This window comes from Diabrotica virgifera, chromosome 6 (assembly GCF_917563875.1).
Source record: "Diabrotica virgifera virgifera chromosome 6, PGI_DIABVI_V3a".
NCBI lineage: Eukaryota > Metazoa > Arthropoda > Insecta > Coleoptera > Chrysomelidae > Diabrotica > Diabrotica virgifera.
The window spans coordinates 173,961,832-173,981,112 of NC_065448.1; the positions used below are offsets into that span (position 1 = coordinate 173,961,832).

General features: G+C 31.9%; 1 protein-coding gene across 2 annotated transcripts in view; it reads right to left on the minus strand.

Annotated features, from left to right (window-relative positions):
* Positions 1–19,281, minus strand: part of LOC114333064 (cAMP-dependent protein kinase type II regulatory subunit) — a 358,330-nt gene that overhangs the window by 199,294 nt on the left and 139,755 nt on the right. The window lies entirely within an intron of this gene.

Consider the following 19,281-nt stretch of genomic DNA (forward strand, 5'->3'; position numbering starts at 1 on the left):
CTAATGGGTTTTAGGGACTAAATAAGTTCGACAAACTTTAAGGGGTAATTCTGCATTAAAAAATAATGACAGTTTGCTTTATAATCATATATCCGCAAATGCTTCGTTTCCGAGATACGGGATGTTAAATTTTTTCTTACAAACTGACGATTTATTGATTGCTTTAAAACCGGTTGAGATAGGCAAATGAAATTTGGTAGGTTTTAAGAGATGGTTATTGCGCATTTTTTGACATGCAACTAAGAATTTTATATTCACCATTGGAGCGCATACGGGTAATATGACCGATCATATTATTCATTATGCACGCCAATGGTGAATAAAAAATTCTAATTGTATGTCAAAAATGTTCAATAACTACGTCTTAAAACCCACCAAATTTCATTTGCGTATCTCAACCGGTTTTAGGGCAATAAATAAATCGTCAGTTTGTAAGAAAAAATTCAACATCCTGTATGTCGGAAACGAAGCATTTGCGGACATATGTTTATAAAGCAAACGGTCATTATGTTTTCATGCAGAATTACCCCTTAAAGTTTGTCGTACTTCTTTAGAAACATCCTATACTGACAAAGAGCATGCCTAGTTGTTAAAGTACATAACTTTTGTATTATCCAACATAAGCGAATGAATCAAAAAACAAAATGTTAAGAAAACCTGAGGCTATAGTTGGGTTTTAATTTCAGTATTTTATAAATGCTAGAATATTCCACAGGGTGTTGCGAACTTTGAGAAAAAAACACAGTTTGATTCGGACACCCGGTATACAATGAAAATTTACCTGTTTAGCAAAAATATTATTACAAGGATATTGACAAAGAATAGGGCTATAAGATATTCAAAAAATCACTTAAATCGGACAACAGGTTTAGGAGATACGCGACATCAAAAATGACCCATTTTTTAGGGTGCCCGTTTTCTATGACGCGCAGTTTATATCACATAATTTTTGCGGAAGTGGATTATACAACAAAACAAATTAATATTCAATGTAAATTAATAAAAACTTTAGAAATAGTAAACAAGAATTAAGTTATAATCTTACATTAAGGTGATACAGTAGCGATCAACAGGTAGCAAAAACGCGATCCAAGACTGTGGCTGTAATTTTGAATTTTTTCGAGATATTTGGTACACGTATTCGTAATATATTAAAGAATGGTGGTACAGAGCCCATTTTGAAAAATATATTAATATGTGAAAATTACTCTGTAATTAAATACAATATTAAAAAAACGAGCCTGTACCGCCATTAAGAAGACCAAAAAAAAAATACACTTTCTTCAAATAAACTTTTTTATCCGATGCCTAGATTTTGTGTCATTTTGGAACTACTAAAATTTTTTATTTCATTAGTAGTTCCAAAATGACACAAAATCTAGGCATCGGATAAAAAAGTTTATTTGAAGAAAGTGTATTTTTTTTTCTTCTTAATGGCGGTACAGGCTCGTTTTTTAATATTGTATTTAATTACAGAGTAATTTCTACATATTAATATATTTTTCAAATTGGGCTCTGTACCGCCATTCTTTAATATATTACGAATACGTGTGCCAAATATCTCGAAAAAATATTCAAAATTACAGCCGCAGTCTTGGAACGCGTTTTCGCTACCTGTTGATCGCTACTGTTTCCTCTTAAAGTAAATAATAAAAACAGTAAATATAATAAAACAAATATACTTATAGTAAAGAATAAAAACAAATATGAAGTATCTCAACTGTCAAATAAATGTTACCAATTTATGCCAAAATGTCACCTTTGTTCGATCGCAGTTAGAGTGTAATCCGAACAAGTGTGCTTTATAAAAACGCTTTATATTCCACTTATACAAATTAAATGAAAATGGTATGTTTCTTTACATGTACAATAATAGAAATCTTCCAATATTATTTCTACGCGTATATAATAAAATATGTCTAGTGGCTGTAATTCCCGTGTACTAGGCTAAATGATTTTAAAAAAGAACAGACCTACCGCCTAAATATTTCGTGTTGGTATCATGTGACGTCACAGGCTATGACGCGGATGACGTGCAACGGTAAGTATTTTGGACGGACTGTATAATATAAATATTGTATATTACAATAAAATCGATTAGAGCTTTTGTAGAACTACATAAATTTCAATAAAATTAACACAAAAACACCCAAAGGATCCTAAAATGTATATTTATGTATTACATTGAAGACCAACATACTGAGGAGCAATCTTTTTAATGATCTCCTTAGTAAATAAAACCGTGTTTACCTTATTCGGCAGTAGTACGGAAGGTAGTGATAGATTTGAGAAAGGTAGATATGTCAGTGTAGTTAGTGGTGAGCTCTGGCGGGCTTGACTTGATGATTTGATAAGTATATTTATTGTTTTCATTCGTTGTACTTTGTAACACTCAGTCGAGCGTATTATTGGTTCAGACACAGTCAGGCACAATTAACCAGAGAAGCAACTCTTGATTTACTTACTTGTTTTATCATATACATCGTGATTTTTATTTTAAATAAAGTGAACTGATATCTATTATTACACATTTAGAAAAAGAAAACGCAGAATGAGCAAAAGTAGTTTTAAGTAAGTATTTAATCATTTTTGATGAAATTAAACATCTTCATTACACTAAACAGCAAAATTAACGCACCACCTTAAAAATGGGACATTTTTAATGTCTCGTATTTCCTAAACCGGTTGTCCGATTTGAGTGATTTTTTTAGTATGTTATAGCTTTATTCTTTAAGAATATCGATGTAGTAATATTGTTGCTGGACAGGTAAATGTCATTGTATACAGGGTGTAACAATCATACGGTATTTTTAAATGCTTTTATTTAGTTCAATTGTTTGCGTCAAATCTTTAGACGTTAATGTGACTGCCTTTTCTTCAATGCAAATGAATGAAATTTTGCAGACATATACATTCGCGGGAACAATACACGAATAGTCGAACAAAAAAATTTTTTTGTGGTTATGAATTGTTTAAATAAAAAAAAACGATTTTAATGGAAAATGCTTAAATTCTCTTGTTTTTTACAATGCAGAAACTTGAAACTTTTTCGGATTGTAGCTAATGATATGAACTATACATGATTTCACTTTTTACGTTAATTATTGTTTACGTTATGCTTCATAAATAAACAATAAAGTTTCAAATTTATCCAGTTTCTGTCCGATTTCTAACCAGTTTTCAGCGAAAAAATGTTATGGCACCGCAGAGAGACGAATGCTGCCCTTAGTATTGTCGTGGGCTTCGACTGTCCATAAAACGCAAAGTTCGACTGTTGACTACGCTGTCGTGAACTTGGTCCGGAGATCCAAGAGAAAATCCATCAACAAGCTCCGGAGATATTAACTGCAGCATATGTTTGAAGAATCGATTCCATTTTTTGAGTGCACGGATTTTAATAATTATTCCCCTCCACCTACCACGAATCGATTTCGATAGGACGTAATTTTTAGAGCTTTATTAACCACTTTATTGAAGTTCAAAGTTTAGTCAAACTTTAAACATAAACTATATACCTTGAACTTCCAAATGGCGCTAGTTAGGTTGCTTAATTGTTATAAACAAAGTAGCTGTGAATTAAATAAAAAAAGTGGCTAACTTTGACCCTGATTAATCTAGGCAAAAAGGTTTTTTTGAAAATTCGTGTAAAAATACCAGCTTTTCAAATTCCAAAGTAGTTCTGGTCTAGAGTCAATATTAACAATGTTATTCAAATTGTTTATAAGCCAAAAATGACCCTACTTTAGAAAAATGTTTTCGGAACGAAAAAAAAATGACTTTTTAATGAGTTTTTTAAATGCTTTGAAAATATAACTATTCTTCTTTCACGTGGTTTCCACAGAATTGCTATATCATTATTATTTTCTGAACAATGATATTGCAAAAAAAAAGCTCTTTGGGATAAACAAATTAAATAATATTTAAACTAATTGACCAATCGTCTTAAAATTTTTTGTGCATTATACGGACTGTTTGACTCAACTCTTCGTGCAATATGAAAGCCTTAAGGCCATTTTCGCAAAAGTTATAGCAATTTTTTTATTCTCGAAATTTTAATTTTATTTAGAAATTTCCAAAGCAACAAAGGATCAGATTAAAATTCAAAAACTGTCATTTTAAACATTTGCTCATCTACTAAAAGAAGGATACTATAAATAAGATATTTAATTACCCTATTTTACCTGTAGCGATTTAAACGAAAAAACTGCCATTTTTGACGCTTATTTGTTAATAACTAAAATTCTCGCCCGAACTGTGAAGGGCATTTTTGTATGTATAATGTATTAGGTATACAGTACCCAAAAACCCATTTGCAACCTGGCTACTCAAGTGTCCCGAACATGGTATATTTTTGCCTTATTTCCCTGGTGTACCTATATGTATTATTTAAAAGTATTTTATATTGGCCAATATATAAGTTCCAATAAAATTGCAACACAATCGTCCGTACTAAGAGCGAAGTAAAAACAAGGGGATCTTACAAAAATGTTAACGAGTAAACAAAATTTTGAACGAAAATGATGTAGTCCATATTTGTATTCTATATTATACCTACACATATGTATTATTTTATATTATTATTCAGTTAGAGCTGTTTGCGACGTTATGTTCCGTTGTCGTCATAGCGTACACAAGGGCGTATATATCAGAGTTCAAGGAATTTAAAGGTCGTCAGCGAATATTTCATTAAAAACAAGGATAATGCAGAAAACCAACGGGGAAATAGCTTTCCGCCGGCTTGAATATGTTCTACTTTCGAAAGTAATATATAAAGCTTTTTATTTGTTTTCGCATTTCATAACTACAATTGGAACAAACACGAAAGAGATAATAATTTAAATTAAGTTGAGAATAAATGCGACGTTACAGAAAATCTTAAAACTAATAATAATTCTCTCTTTATAGCGCTAGTGCATTTTATAAGTAGAGCAGAGTAGTCTGCTATTTCTTGGACACAAGAAATTACTCCAGATTTTGTCCAAGGTACCCATTTTAAAATCTTAGTATCAATCATGTCTTCGTGTCCAGTCTCCGTGTTCTTCAGCAGTGATGCTTGCTTTGTGCCAACTTCACTTCGTACGTTTATCCTGCTGTAATGATTGTAGTCGAGACATTGAAGCACAAAAAAAGGCCTTACTGTCGATTTTTGGCGCAGTAAGACGGATTTTAATGCAGTTTGGTGCGTTGGATTCGTGAGAATGTCAGGAAATTTTGTGAACTAATGTAATGAATAAGAAATCTGAAATTGCATTTGTGCATAAGAAAAATGCATTTCAAAAGTGCATTTTGAAATAGGCAATTATTATAAATTTGCAACTCGGTAAATTTTCTTACTCGGGGGTTTTTGGGGTCGCTGAAAACAAATATGAGGTTGGCGAGAGTGTGCAAACTACCTGGCGCCTGCAGCGGGTGTATTAAACGTCTTCCTTTGGAGTATTGTGGTAATTTATCATATAATTGGCTTAAACTCATTACTCGAGGGTTTTTGGGGTCGCTGAAAATGAATATGAGGTCGTCGAGAGTGTGCAAACTACCTGGTGCCTGCAGCGGGTGTAATAAACGTTTTTCTCTGGAGTATTGTGGTAATTTATATGATTGACTTAAACTGATTACTCGGGGGGTCTTTGGGGTCGCTGAAAATGAATATGAGGTCGGTGAGAGTGTGCAAACTACCTGGTGTCTGCAGCAGGTGTAAAAAACGTCTTCCTCTGGACTATTATGGTAATTTGTTAAATAATTGGCCCAAACTTGTTACTCGGGGGGTCTTTGGGGTCACTGAAAATAAATATCGCAACGACTAAATTCTAATTTCATAGGATATTATAAAAACACATGATTATTTTGTTCAAGCTCTCCATTTTTTTTTAAACTTGGCTCTTAAAATTATATTGACAGTATTGATACATTCTTGACTAATTTCATGTAGGATTTATTGCCTTTCTCTCTCACACATTTGTATACACTAATATAACGGTTACACTGTAAGCAAAACAGAACACGTTTTTTTATTATTTTGTTTTCCTGTTATTTAAATTATTTATTATAAAGAAGTGTAAAAAATATTTTTTTTATCTAAATTAACGTGTCTCAGTAACGCAGGCCATTGACACGGTTACAAAAGTAAGGTTTACAATATGATTAAATTACAAGAATTAAGAAAATTAAGAAATTACAATATCAGCAAAATGATAAGAAACAACATTTATATGGCGTAGTATAACCGAGAGTCTTTGAGAAACATTATCACATTATTGAAGTTACTATTATCACTAAGAATGGTGGTTTGGTCTTCATCCAGTTTATGTTGTCTTCGGGTGTTCGTGTATAGCTGGCTCTCAACTAGTATGTGTTTGACGGTGACACGAGTGTTGCAGGTATGACACCAAGGAGGATTTTCCTGGCTCATCAGGTAACCATATTTAAGACGGCAATGTCCAATTCTTAGTCTTCTCATGACAACTTTGTCCCTTCTACAAAGTGCTGGTATTTTTAAGGCAGGTATTCTGGGTTGAATATTATGGAGTTTTGAGTTTGTTCCATTCCAGAGGTTTTGCCAGACTCTCAAGCACATTTGGTTTACTGTATGTTGTACCACTTAATGAAATTATTGACCACTGCTGCCAACTTCTTATGGCTATGTACAATGCCCCGATAAGTTTCAGGAAACCGAATATTCTTAAGCAGTTTAAACTGAGTAATATCCAATTAGCTGAAACTTACCGATACAGAATGTACTTAAAGGCTATTGCCAAAAATAAAAAAGATTGTCATTGGAAAAATTCTTTCATCTGTTGATGCATTTACCCAGCATTTAAAAGGGTATATTTACAAACACAAATTTGGCTGCACGGAGAGGACAGTAACATGAACCCAACCGATTGGGGATGGGAATTACAAAACAATGTATTAATTCCAGTTAGAATTACTCTTCCACCTGGTCCTCCAAACATTTTAAATTTAATATTCTGTAGTTTTAAGTCAGACTGCGGCAACCCATGCGGGTGCAGGAAGCATGGGTTAGTTTGTAATTTAGCCTTCAAAAATTGTGCAGGCTCTGATTGCACAAATATTGCATTGGACTCGAGAGAGGAAGGCAATAATGAAGAAGGAGATGATAATGATGAAGAAAATGAATTTTAAAGATAAATTACGACAAATTTTGTATAATGAACTTTTTTAACCATAAATATATTACAATAATAAAAAATTATGTTTATTTATAATAAAAATACCACCCTTTTCGATCACTATAGTTACATCGAAGAAAATAGATTACCCCAAAAACCCTCTAGTAACGAGTTTAAACTAATTATATGATAAATTACTTTTACAGGTACTTTGTACACTCTCGCCGACCTTATATTCATTTTCAGCGACCCCAAAAACGCCCGAGTTACAAGTTGGGGCCAATTATTTAACAAATTACCATAATACTCCATAGGAAGACGTTTATTACACCCGCTGCAGACACCATGTAGTTTGCACACTCTCGCCGACCTCATATTCGTTTTCAGCGACCCCAAAAACCCCTGAGTAAGAAAATTTATCGAGTTGCAAATTTATAATAATTGCCTATTTCAAAATGCACTTTTGAAATGCATTTTTCTTATGCACAAATGCAATTTGAGATTTCTTATTCATTACATTAGTTCACAAAATTTCCTGACATTCTCACGAATCCAACGCACCAATCCGCCTTAATATCCTTCTTACTGCAAAAAGATCGACACTTCAATCCTTCAATGCCTCGACTATAGTTGTAAGACACGAACTCACAATAAGTGTTTTAGTTTTCGATAAATCCATAATTCGCTGGCCATCGCCCCTCTTAAAATAAGCTACTACCAAAAATCAATTGTTTTTATTTTTTTTACGTTCTATGCGATAAAAAAATGTACTCACCAAAAACCATTTTTTTTGGTTTTATTTTTTTTAGGTGGGATGCAATCAAATTGAAAATTTCAAAAAATTCACACGTGTAGTTGAGGCTTTTACGAAACACGTTTATAGACCCGTAGGTTAAGTGAACATAACCACAAAATGTCTTTTTATTTTTATTTTTTTAAGTATACAACTTTTTTATGAAGACGGCTACAGGTATAAGTTTTATTTTATTTTCTGTATTTTATCAAAAAGTATATTACTAATTTTTTTCAGGTACTCACCGGAGGGACCGTAGACGTTCGGATATAATTAGCGTCTCTTTGCAAAGACAATGACGTCGACTTTGCAAAGTAACAAGACACTTACTCAACACACACACTACACATGACACTGGGTACCTGACTGCAAAAATTCACCGTACCTACTATTATAATAGTCTAGGCGCCAAATAGAGGTCACCGTGTCATTTTCAATTCTGATGCACAAACTCAACGGTTTCTTATGGATTTTTGGCTGCTGATTACGAATTTCGAGGGGGGATTTCGATCCGAGTGGTCAAAAAATTGTTATAAACAATTTAATTGTTTATAAATTGTTTATAATGCTCTGGCTCATAAACTAAAAGAAATAGAAAAAAAAATGTTTCAAATAAAATTTGTTCCATAATAAAAAACGAAGAAAGAACCGTTTACTAAACTTAAATCCGACAATCAGAACTCAATATATTGTAAAATTAGTGCACAATGCAAATTTCAAATTGCAAAATAAGTATTTTTCGAAGCTTTATCGATCGTAACTCGGCTTCTGCGCATGCAAATGAGCCCTGTAAGGTGTCCTTTTAAAGCTTAATTAAGAAGCTTCCAAACAAAGTTTGTTAAATTATCTGATCTTCATTTGTTTTAAAGTTATACCCGTTTGAAGTTATAATTTTCTCAAAAAAATTGTACATTAATTTTTTTATAAAGGTTTCAAGCAAACTTGAGCTATAAACATTTATACTTTAATTAACAATAATGATAAAACAACTCAAATGGAACAATTTGAGGTTACGAAAATGTTCGTAAGTTTATTTTTGGCTAAGATGTCGATATTTTAATGGCGCGCTATGAGGCGCAAGATTGGCTCACAGTCAAGTAAGTATGTATTCTTCGACGCTTTATCGATCGTAACTTGGCTTCTACGCAAGCAAATGAGCCAATATGTGATATCCATATAAAAATGGATCGAGTTCTTTTGCAGCATCATAATTGCATATAAAACGAGAATTTATGATGTGGCGGCATACACACAATTGACGGGCCTTGATGATGCTGCAAAAGAACTAGATCCACTTTATATGGATATCATACAGATAATTAGACTCTGAAGCCTCAAAAAGTTTTAGTTTCACTGCCTACAAGAACAGACTTGTACCACCATGTAACTGTTAAAATTTGGCTAAGAACTTATGCAGATGTAAAAAAGCTGATATTCCCTGTATACCTCTATGCAGATTTGCAGATGCATGAAAAAAATGTTTGTAAAAATAGTACTAATAAATAATATCAACTTACTTTTTAGTTATACTTCTGAAATATTAGTTTTTAATGTTTTTTTCTCATTTAGTGCAAAAAATAGAAGACAAAGTAAATAGAATGAAAGGTGTTACGAGGTACAGTATGATGATTTAATTATAAGAATTATATGATAAAATTTTATTAGGATCTTCAAAAATGAAAAATGAAGATAACGTATGTATACATAGAAATTATAATTTGCATCGAGAAGTTAGCGCGTGAACCTTTACGCGGTGAGCCGATCTTGCGCCTCATAGCGCGCGTCATTAAAATATCGACATCTTGGCCAAAAATAAACTTATGAACATTTTCATAACCTCAAATTGTTCCTTTTGAGTTTTTCTATCATTATTGTTCATTAAAGTATAAATGTTTATAGCTCAAATTTGCTTGAAACCCTTATAAACAAATGAATGTACAATTTTTTTAAGAAAATTGTAATTTCAAACGGGTATAACTTTAAAACAAATGAAGATCAAGTAATTTAACAAACTTTGTTTGGAAGCCTGTTAATTAAGCTTTAAAGCGACACCTTCTAAGACTCATTTGCATGCGCAGAAACCGAGTTACGATCGATAAAGCTTCGAAAAATACTTATTTTGCAATTTGCAATTTGCATTGTGCACTAATTTTACAATATCTTGAGGTATAATTGTTAGATTTAAGTTTAGTAAACGGTTTTTTCTTGCTTTTTTATTAAGAGGAAACAGTAGCGATCAACAGGTAGCGAAATTGCGTTCCAAGATTGCGGCTGTAATTTTGAATATTTTTTCGAGATATTTGGCACACGTATTCGTAATATAATAAAGAATGGCGGTACAGAGCCCAAATTGAAAAATAGATTAATATGTGGAAATTACTCTGTAATTAAATACAATATTAAAAAAACGAGCCTGTACCGCCATTAAGAAGAACAAAAAAATACACTTTCTTCAAATAAACTTTTTTATCCGATGCCTAGATTTTGTGTCATTTTGGAACTACTAAAATTTTTTATTTCATTAGTAGTTCCAAAATGACACAAAATCTAGGCATTGGATAAAAAAGTTTATTTGAAGAAAGTGTATTTTTTTGTTCTTCTTAATGGCGGTACAGGCTCGTTTTTTTAATATTATATTTAATTACAGAGTAATTTCCACATATTAACATATTTTTCAAATTGGGCTCTGTATCGCCATTCTTTATTATATTACGAATACGTGTGCCAAATATCTCGAAAAAATATTCAAAATTACAGCCGCAATCTTGGAACGCGTTTTGGCTACCTGTTGATCGCTACTGTATCACCTTAAGGAACAAATTTTATTTGAAACATTTTTTTCATCTCTTTTAGTTTATGAGCCAGAGCCTTATAAACAATTTATAAACAATTAAATTGTTTATAACAATTTTTTGACCACTCGGATCGAAATCCCCCCTCGAAACTCGTAATCATCAGCAAAAAATCCATAAGAAACCGTTGAGTTTGTCCATCAGAATTGAATATGACACGGTGACCCCTCTGGCGCCTAGACTACTATGCCAATGGCCATTAGTTGTCGAGGCATTAGCTAAATAAATAAAAAAATAAATAATTTTTTTCAGATTTTTCTGTAAGGTTTTTTAGGGGCTTTTCCCCATTTTATAGATTTCAAAATAGCATAGGAATTTAATATTCACCATTGGCGCGCGTACGGGTAATATGACTCTTATGTGCGCCAATGATAAACGTAAAATTCTTAATTGTAGGTATGTCAAAAAAATCACAATAACAACCTCTTAAAACCCACAAAATTTCATTTGCACATCTCAACCGGTTTTAGAGCAACAAATCGTAAGTTTGTAAGAAAAAATTCAATATCCCGTATCTCGGAAACGAAGCATTTGCGGACATACGTTTATAAAGCAAACTGTCATTATTTTTTCATGCAGAACCCCTTAAAGTTTGCTATACTTATAAAATACCCCGTATTGACGAAATCATAGCTAGTTGTTAAAGTACCTAACTTTTTTATTGTCCGACATAGCGAATGAATCCAAAAACAAAATTTTAAGAAAACCTGAGGTTATAGTTGGGCATCTGTGAAAATGGTGTTTGGAGGAGGAGGTACAACTACAAGATATATTTACCACAGATATAAACATATATTTGGTGATATCTTTGTTCTTTCACGAACAAAAGATTCCTGATTCTTTCGTGAAAGAACCAAGATTACTGATGTCGCAAAACGTATAGCAAGGCTCAAGTGGCAATGGGTCGGATATGTTGCCCGAGATAATCCCGAAAAATAGACACAGAGACTAACAAACTGGAGACCAAGAGAGAACAGGCGAGGAGTAGGCAGAGCGCAGAAGAGGTGGGCAAATGATATCAAACAAGTCGCGGGCAAGCAGTGGATGAGAATTGCCAAGAGTAGAAATCGATGGAAGCAAACGGAAGAGGCATATGTCAAGCAGTGGACGAACACAGGCTGAAGAAGAAGAAGAAGAAGATTTGGTGATAAAGACGTAGTATCTCCTAAAAAAAATAGGAAGACTAAGATGGACAGGACATCTAACAAGATCACAGCAGAACAACCCTCCTAGAAGAATCCTTGTCACAACCTGTAGGAAGTAGAAATAGAGGTAGGCCAAGACTCAGACAGAAAGATGGTGTAGATGAGGATGGTAGAAAAATAGGCGCAGCAAACTGGCAACAGTTGGCAATGGATAGAACTGGCTGGCGTAATAGACTTGGGAAGGTCGAGGTTCTTTTATAGGGCTGTAGCACCATTGATGATGATAGTTGGGTTTTAATTTCAGTATTTTATACAGTGGGTGATCAAATTATTAGAGCCACCTAGTAAAATTCAATGTTTTAGAGAAAAGGTATATAATTGAGCTGTATAGTATATCAATGCGCTTGTTTCAATTTGACTGTCTTGATACACTTTATGAAACTGTAATAAATAGTCTGACAATAGTGGCAACACGCGTGTGTGGCAATGAGTGACCCAGATGCCATTGTTTGTCAGTGCTGCCCAGCCTAGCTTGCAACTCGTGTGCCTATTATTTTGTATTCTTGGTGTTTATGAGTTATAATAAACTTTGAGAGTTTCCACTGCTCTCTAGTGATATTCTGACAGTCCTATACTATTTTTGCTGAATTTAGTAAACATTGCACGTTCGTTACACTAGTGGTACCAGAACATCATGGGAAAAGCCAAAAACATCTCACCGAGGAAAATAGCAGAAATAAAAACTTTATTATTCAACATTAATCACTCCAACATAAACATAGTATCCATGTCTAAAGTTTCAAAGGCAACGTGGACGGTATAAATAAAAAACTTACATACCATTATTAAACAAAAGTAAAATTTTCTGAGGTGGCTCTAATAATATGATCACTAGCGTTACCAGGTGTCCCGATTTGGGGACGCGTACCGATTTGTACCTGATCGGGACACTAAATGTCCCGATTTTCACCCACGAAAACCAATTTCAGGAGGACTTGCAGTGAATTTTATAACTAGATATGTTATAAAAACAAGGCACTCCTAAGCGGCAAAATCGAATGAAAAATATAATTTTAATAAAAAATTAATAATTTACTTAATCTACGAATTTTTTTTGTAATTTCGTCTGATTATTATTATTATGTAAGATTAAATCAGTGTTGCCAATCGCATTTCTCTAGACTCTAGATTATCCGATGATCGCTCGAAAAATATCCGATTTGTCACGAAAAGGTACGCTAGGTCAAAAATTATTCTGTTATTAAAATCAATGTTGCCAATGTTATTCTTTTAGTCCCCTTAACAACCATCAAATAACAAAATCCGTTGTTCTTACGCCAATCAGATAATCATAATAATTAACATAATTAATTGATTAATTAATTATTAATTATCAATTAACGTAACAATTATTAACATAATTGATTAATTAATCAATTAATCTCATAATTGCAATCAATTATGTTTTTAGCAACCCAATCAAAGTTGACATTGACAGTAATTAAATATTTGATAATGATCAGTTGATTCCATTTCTGATCAGCGTTCGAACAACCGGCCCTTTAATCTACTGGATTCTCTGTTTCACAGTTTAAAAATTTTCGTTTATAGATGAAAATCTCGTATCCTAGCTGATTATTACCTAATTCATGTATGTAAATCCTATTTACTTACTATTTTTATATTATTCGTATTTTGTATTATCGTAAGTGGTAAATTCTAAATAAATAAATAAATCTAAATATTTCATTATTTGGATCGTGATATTTATTATAATTATTTAAGTAAAAAAAACACTTTTAAATATTATTTTATTAAAACGTAATAACTACCTAAAACTAGGTACCTATGTACTAGAAAAATAAATAATAAATAAATCAATACAAAAAAACTACAGCTACATTAATAGCATAGGCGCAAAATTTTTAGTCAATGCTTTCAAAATGCATTATTTTTTCGAGTCCTGAGAAAGCTAATTTTTTTTTTATTTAATGTTGTAATATTTACAATCTGTCCTCAACTGAGAACAATAGGTAAATTATTTGACAAAAATTGAAAATTTTGACCTGTAGAGGGAGATCCAGTGATCACCCTCTTTACATAAATTAAATTAAAACAAATTAAAATAAGTTTAGTTATAACAGATTATTCGAATCTTCTTGCTAGATCCACTACTTTGAATCTCTTCAGGCGTCGTACATCATTGTGGTCATCAGTAAGGTTGCTGGCTAACTCATTTGGATGAGATTCTAGTCTTTTGGAATATTTTTTGTAATATTCCGTTATTACTGTTTTTATGGATGGCACATTGAGGTCTTGCTCTATCACATAGTTTGGCACGTACCAAGGGGCATTCAGCATTGTTCTAAGGACTTTGTTCTGGAATCTCTGCAATATTTCTAGGTTAGTTTGACTGGCTGTCCCCCAAAGTTGGATACCATAGGTCCACACTGGTTTTAATATAGTTTTATATATCAGCAGTTTGTTTTCAAGTGATAGTTGAGATTTACGACCGATGATCCAGTACATTTCTCGAAATTTTATTCCTAGTTGTTTTCTTTTTGTAAAAATGTGTTTTTGCCAAGTTAATCTCCTATCAAGATGGATTCCTAGGTACTTGACAGTATCGGTTTGTGGGAGTTGAGTTTCATTTAGTGTTACAGATGGACATGTTTGTCTTCTCATGGTGAAGGTTACATGGATGGATTTACTCTCATTCGCCTTTATCTTCCATTTTTTAAGCCATATTTGTATATTATTAAGGTCTTTCTGAAGGGTTCTGGATGCTGTATTTGGATCATGGTGAGAGGCTAGTACAGCAAGAGAAAGCTAATAAGTATTATTTAAAAATTTAAACGCAGAATGAAATATTACATTATTACCGAGGGCCGAAAGTCATTGAAGACTTCTATAATTATTTTTATTCTAATAAGTTACAGGGGGTGAAAGGAAAAGAGAATATTGAGTGTGATTTTTATTTCAAAAATCTCATTAAAAAAAAAACATTTTGTTTATTCTAAGGGACTTTCGGCCCTCGGTAATAATGTAATCTTTCATTCTGCGTTCAAATTTTTCAAAAATATTTATTAGTTTTTTCAGGATTCGAAAAAAATTAATACGTTTAAAGATTATTGCTCCGAAATTTTGCGCCTACGCTCTTTTAACAACTAAAGATTTACTACAACTAAAACAATAGAAATAAATTTGACAGTCTTGTAGTTATTAAGATATCAAGGTTATGATCCATAATACCCGTGGTGCGTTCAACGTTTATTGCCCGACTAAATAATTTTTATAGGCAAAAAATTTGAAGAATTTTTGAGTTAATTAGTAGATATCTAGATATTACTAGTTTCAAATAAGTAGATTTTTCTATAACCACTATTCCAAATGCATTTTTCTGCACAATTTTATGTTAACAAACTTAAAATTTTCTCACAGAATAACTGACAGTAGTGTGCAGAAATGTGACGTTTCTGTGCCGGAAAGTTCTTTTCTGCATAGTATCTACCATTACATTTCTCAAAAACATCATAAATATAATTAGGTATAACATGTTTTGATGAAATGGTTTTGTTTAAGATAATATTAGATTTGACAGAACTTTACAAAAAAAAGTACCGATTTAACTACATCTCATGTCGGAGAAATCTGGAAGATTCGCTATTTTAACAAATTATTTTTGAACTTTACATTTGGTATTCTACAAATGACTACCTTATTCTGAGTAACGTTATACCGGGTGTCCACTAATATTTTCCCCCATTTTAACTGCCTATAACTTCTAAACGGCTCAAGATAGAAATATGCGGTTTTCGCTGAAATGTTTTATTTTAGTAAAAGTTTTGTCTGAATGGACTGAATTTTTATATCGCTTTCAAATACGAAAAGAAAAATGGCGGATTTTTGAAAAAAACGTTGTTGACTTTTTTTTAATGGAACACCCAGTATATTTTTTTGTAAATTGAAAGAAAGGTCATTCATCTATCCCGCGATATAAAGTTTTTCAAAATCGGTTGTTAAATCACTAAGTAATTAATTTTTAAAATGAGAGGTGCAACGTGGATATCACATACCTAAATAACATAACTAAGCAAATTGATATTATGTTACGTGATTTCCACATTGCATCTCTCATTTTAAAAATTAATTGCTCAGTCATTTGACCACCGATTTTAAAAAAAATTATATCGTTGGATACGGAAATGATCGCTTTTTCAAGTTTTTAGGTAACTGACCATTTTTATGTCGCTTTTAAATAAAAAATGGCGGATTTTTGGAAAAAAAAAACGTTGTTGACTTTTTTTATTGAAACACCCAGTATATTTTTTGTAGCTTGAAAAAACGGTCATTTACCTATCCAGCGATATTAAATTTTTTAAAATCGGTTGTCAAATGACTGAGCAAATAATTTTTAAAATGAAAGATGCAATGTGGAAATCACATAACATAATATCATTTTGCTTAGTTATGTTATTTAGGTATGTGATATCCACGTTGCACCTCTCATTTTAAAAATTAATTACTCAGTGATTTGAGAACCGATTTTGAAAAACTTTATATCGCTGGATAGGTGAATGACCTTTCTTTCAATTTACAAAAAAATATACTGGGTGTTCCATTAAAAAAATGTCAACGTTTTTTTTCAAAAATCCGCCATTTTTCTTTTCGTATCTGAAAGCGATATAAAAAATTCAATCCATTGGGACAAAACTTTTACTAAAATAAAACATTTCATCGAAAACCGCATATTTCTATCTTAAGCCGTTTAGAAGTTATAGGCAGTTAAAATGGGGGAAAATATAAGTGGACACCCGGTATATTCTGTGTACATCTGTGGTTAAAGTGTAGAAAAATATATAACCTGTAAGACAGGTGATATTAATCTTAATTATCGAATAGAAATTAAATTATTTATTATTTATTAAATGATTAACAACTGTTTTATTTTACAATTTTATTCTTAATAAACATTTTATAATTATCAATTAACCAATAAGGATTTGGCAATCTCAGCAAGATACGTCGAATGAAGTATGGTGGAAATCCGTGACCAACTCTCCTAGAATTTTTATTCAAAATTGTTCCAATGATACAATGTATACATATAACTACAATTAAGACAGTGCATGATATTTTTTTCATTATTTGATTTGGTCTAAAACAAATTCAATATTATATTTCAATATCCACATGTTGGTAAAAATTTTTACCCACCTTAACATTTTTTACTAACCATTTATCCATTACAAAAAAGTATTTTCACAAACCAAAACTTATTTCAACAGACGTTTACTTAAGCACTGCACTACATAAAATGAAAATAAAACTAAATCGTGCGTGAATTAGCTTTCGTAAGTTTAAAGACTAAAAACTCATAAATAACATTAGACGGCAGACGGTTTTTGAAATTTGAATTGGATTAGTATGCCTTAAGTGGACGCACTTGTGCATTTAAATTCTAAACAAAAGAATTGGCACATGTCCCCTTTGTCAAAAGATGAAAAGTATCGGATGTCACTAACATTCATCCAGTATAAAAATTTGGGTGGAACCAAACAAAATTAATGTGTTGTTGGTGTTGGGAATATATGGATGAGAAAGTTTTAGTCGATGGTAGATACACTGAAAAATATCCGCAAATATCCGATTTATTTAAAGATACGAAGAAGATTTATTTAAAGATACGACAACTCTCAAAAAGGTACGCAAATCGGTTAGTTATCCGCCGATTGGCAACACTGGATTAAATACAGATTATAGAAACACCTTGTAGTCCAGTAAATGAACGGGAAATACGGCTACACCGTGTAATTTTCAGGATCAACTCCGAATTGCATGAAAATTTGGACGGCTTGTGCCGTTGGTTGCTTTTACTCGTGGGGTGACACTCACCCCCTAGTTTGGGGGTGAAGAACCGCGCGTTTAAAATAATTCCTGAGATGGATAAATTGATTAATTCTAAGCAATTTTAGTTCTATAGAATTTTAACTTAAAATACTTTTCGAGTTATTTACGATTGAAAATGTGTATTTTTCGACCCAAAAATGACGCTTTCAGGCGATTTTTACAAATAACTCAAAAAGTAAGTATTTGATCGAAAAAAAAATTCTTAGCAAAAATGTAGGTAGCATAATATAAAAAAATTAAAAAAAAATTGTGAACTCATAAAGTCTATAGACCCAGCAAAAGCAAAGTTGTAGCTCATGAAAAATACGTTCTTATTCGTCAAATTCCAAATGAAATATTTCAACGTGAAATAACCAAGAAATGAAGCACTTTTCGGAAAAAAACAATTAAAACTCTTTTAATAAAGCTTTATTTTTATATTTTAAAAAAGTTTCTAGCATCAAAACTAAGCGAGTTATGCTCAAAATCAAGTTGACTCATTTTTTTGGTAAAAAATCGTGAAAATCTCCCCCGACTTAGCACCCCAAATGAAATTAATCTTTACCGCTTTACAAACAATTTACTTTACTTATGTATTTTTTACATGATTGAAAAGGCCTGAACGAGTCACTAATCACGAGTGTATGCAAAATATGAACAGCCATATTTTAACCAATTTTTGTCTTACAGAAAAACAAAATAAATCTATCATATTTATAAAAGCAAAACCCACCTACTTTTTACTCCTTGAGATTTTTAGTATCCCTAATACTTTTTGAGTTATTTTGAAAAAAGGGCACTTTCCAATTTTTAAGAAAATTTTTTTTACTATAAAACCATTTTTTTGTAAACCTTACAGATCGTATAAACAATACACTAATACACATATAAAGTAGATTTTCACGATATTTTTTACCAAAAAAGGAGCCAACTTTATTTTGAGCGTAACTCGCTTAGTTTTAATGCTAGAGACTTTTATATACAACAAAAATAAAGATTTTTTTAAACACTTTAAAAAATTTTAATAGGTTTTGCCCGAAAATTGCTTAATGTTTTGGTTATTTCGAGTTGAAAAATTCGATTTGGAATTTGACGAATAAGAACGTATTTTTGACGTGTTACAACTTTTCTTTTATTGGTTTTAGAGACTTTCTGAACATACAATTTTTTTTGCTTTTTAAAAGCTACATTTTTGCTAAGAATATTTTTTCGATAAAATTACTCGAAAAGTATTGACTTAGTTTAATTTTTTGAAGTTATACTTCTTTACCGGCGATAGAGGGTGATTTTTTTATATGTTAAAACCTATCAGCCCGGCGCATGCGCATTATAACTTTGTTCTGATTGGATGTTCAAATGACATGTCAAAAATTATCCGATATGGCAGCTGTGGTTTGGAGGTAAAGGTAAAGGTAAACAAATGTATAATATATTAGTTTTATTGTTGTGAGGACAGAAACAAAAAAGTTTATAAT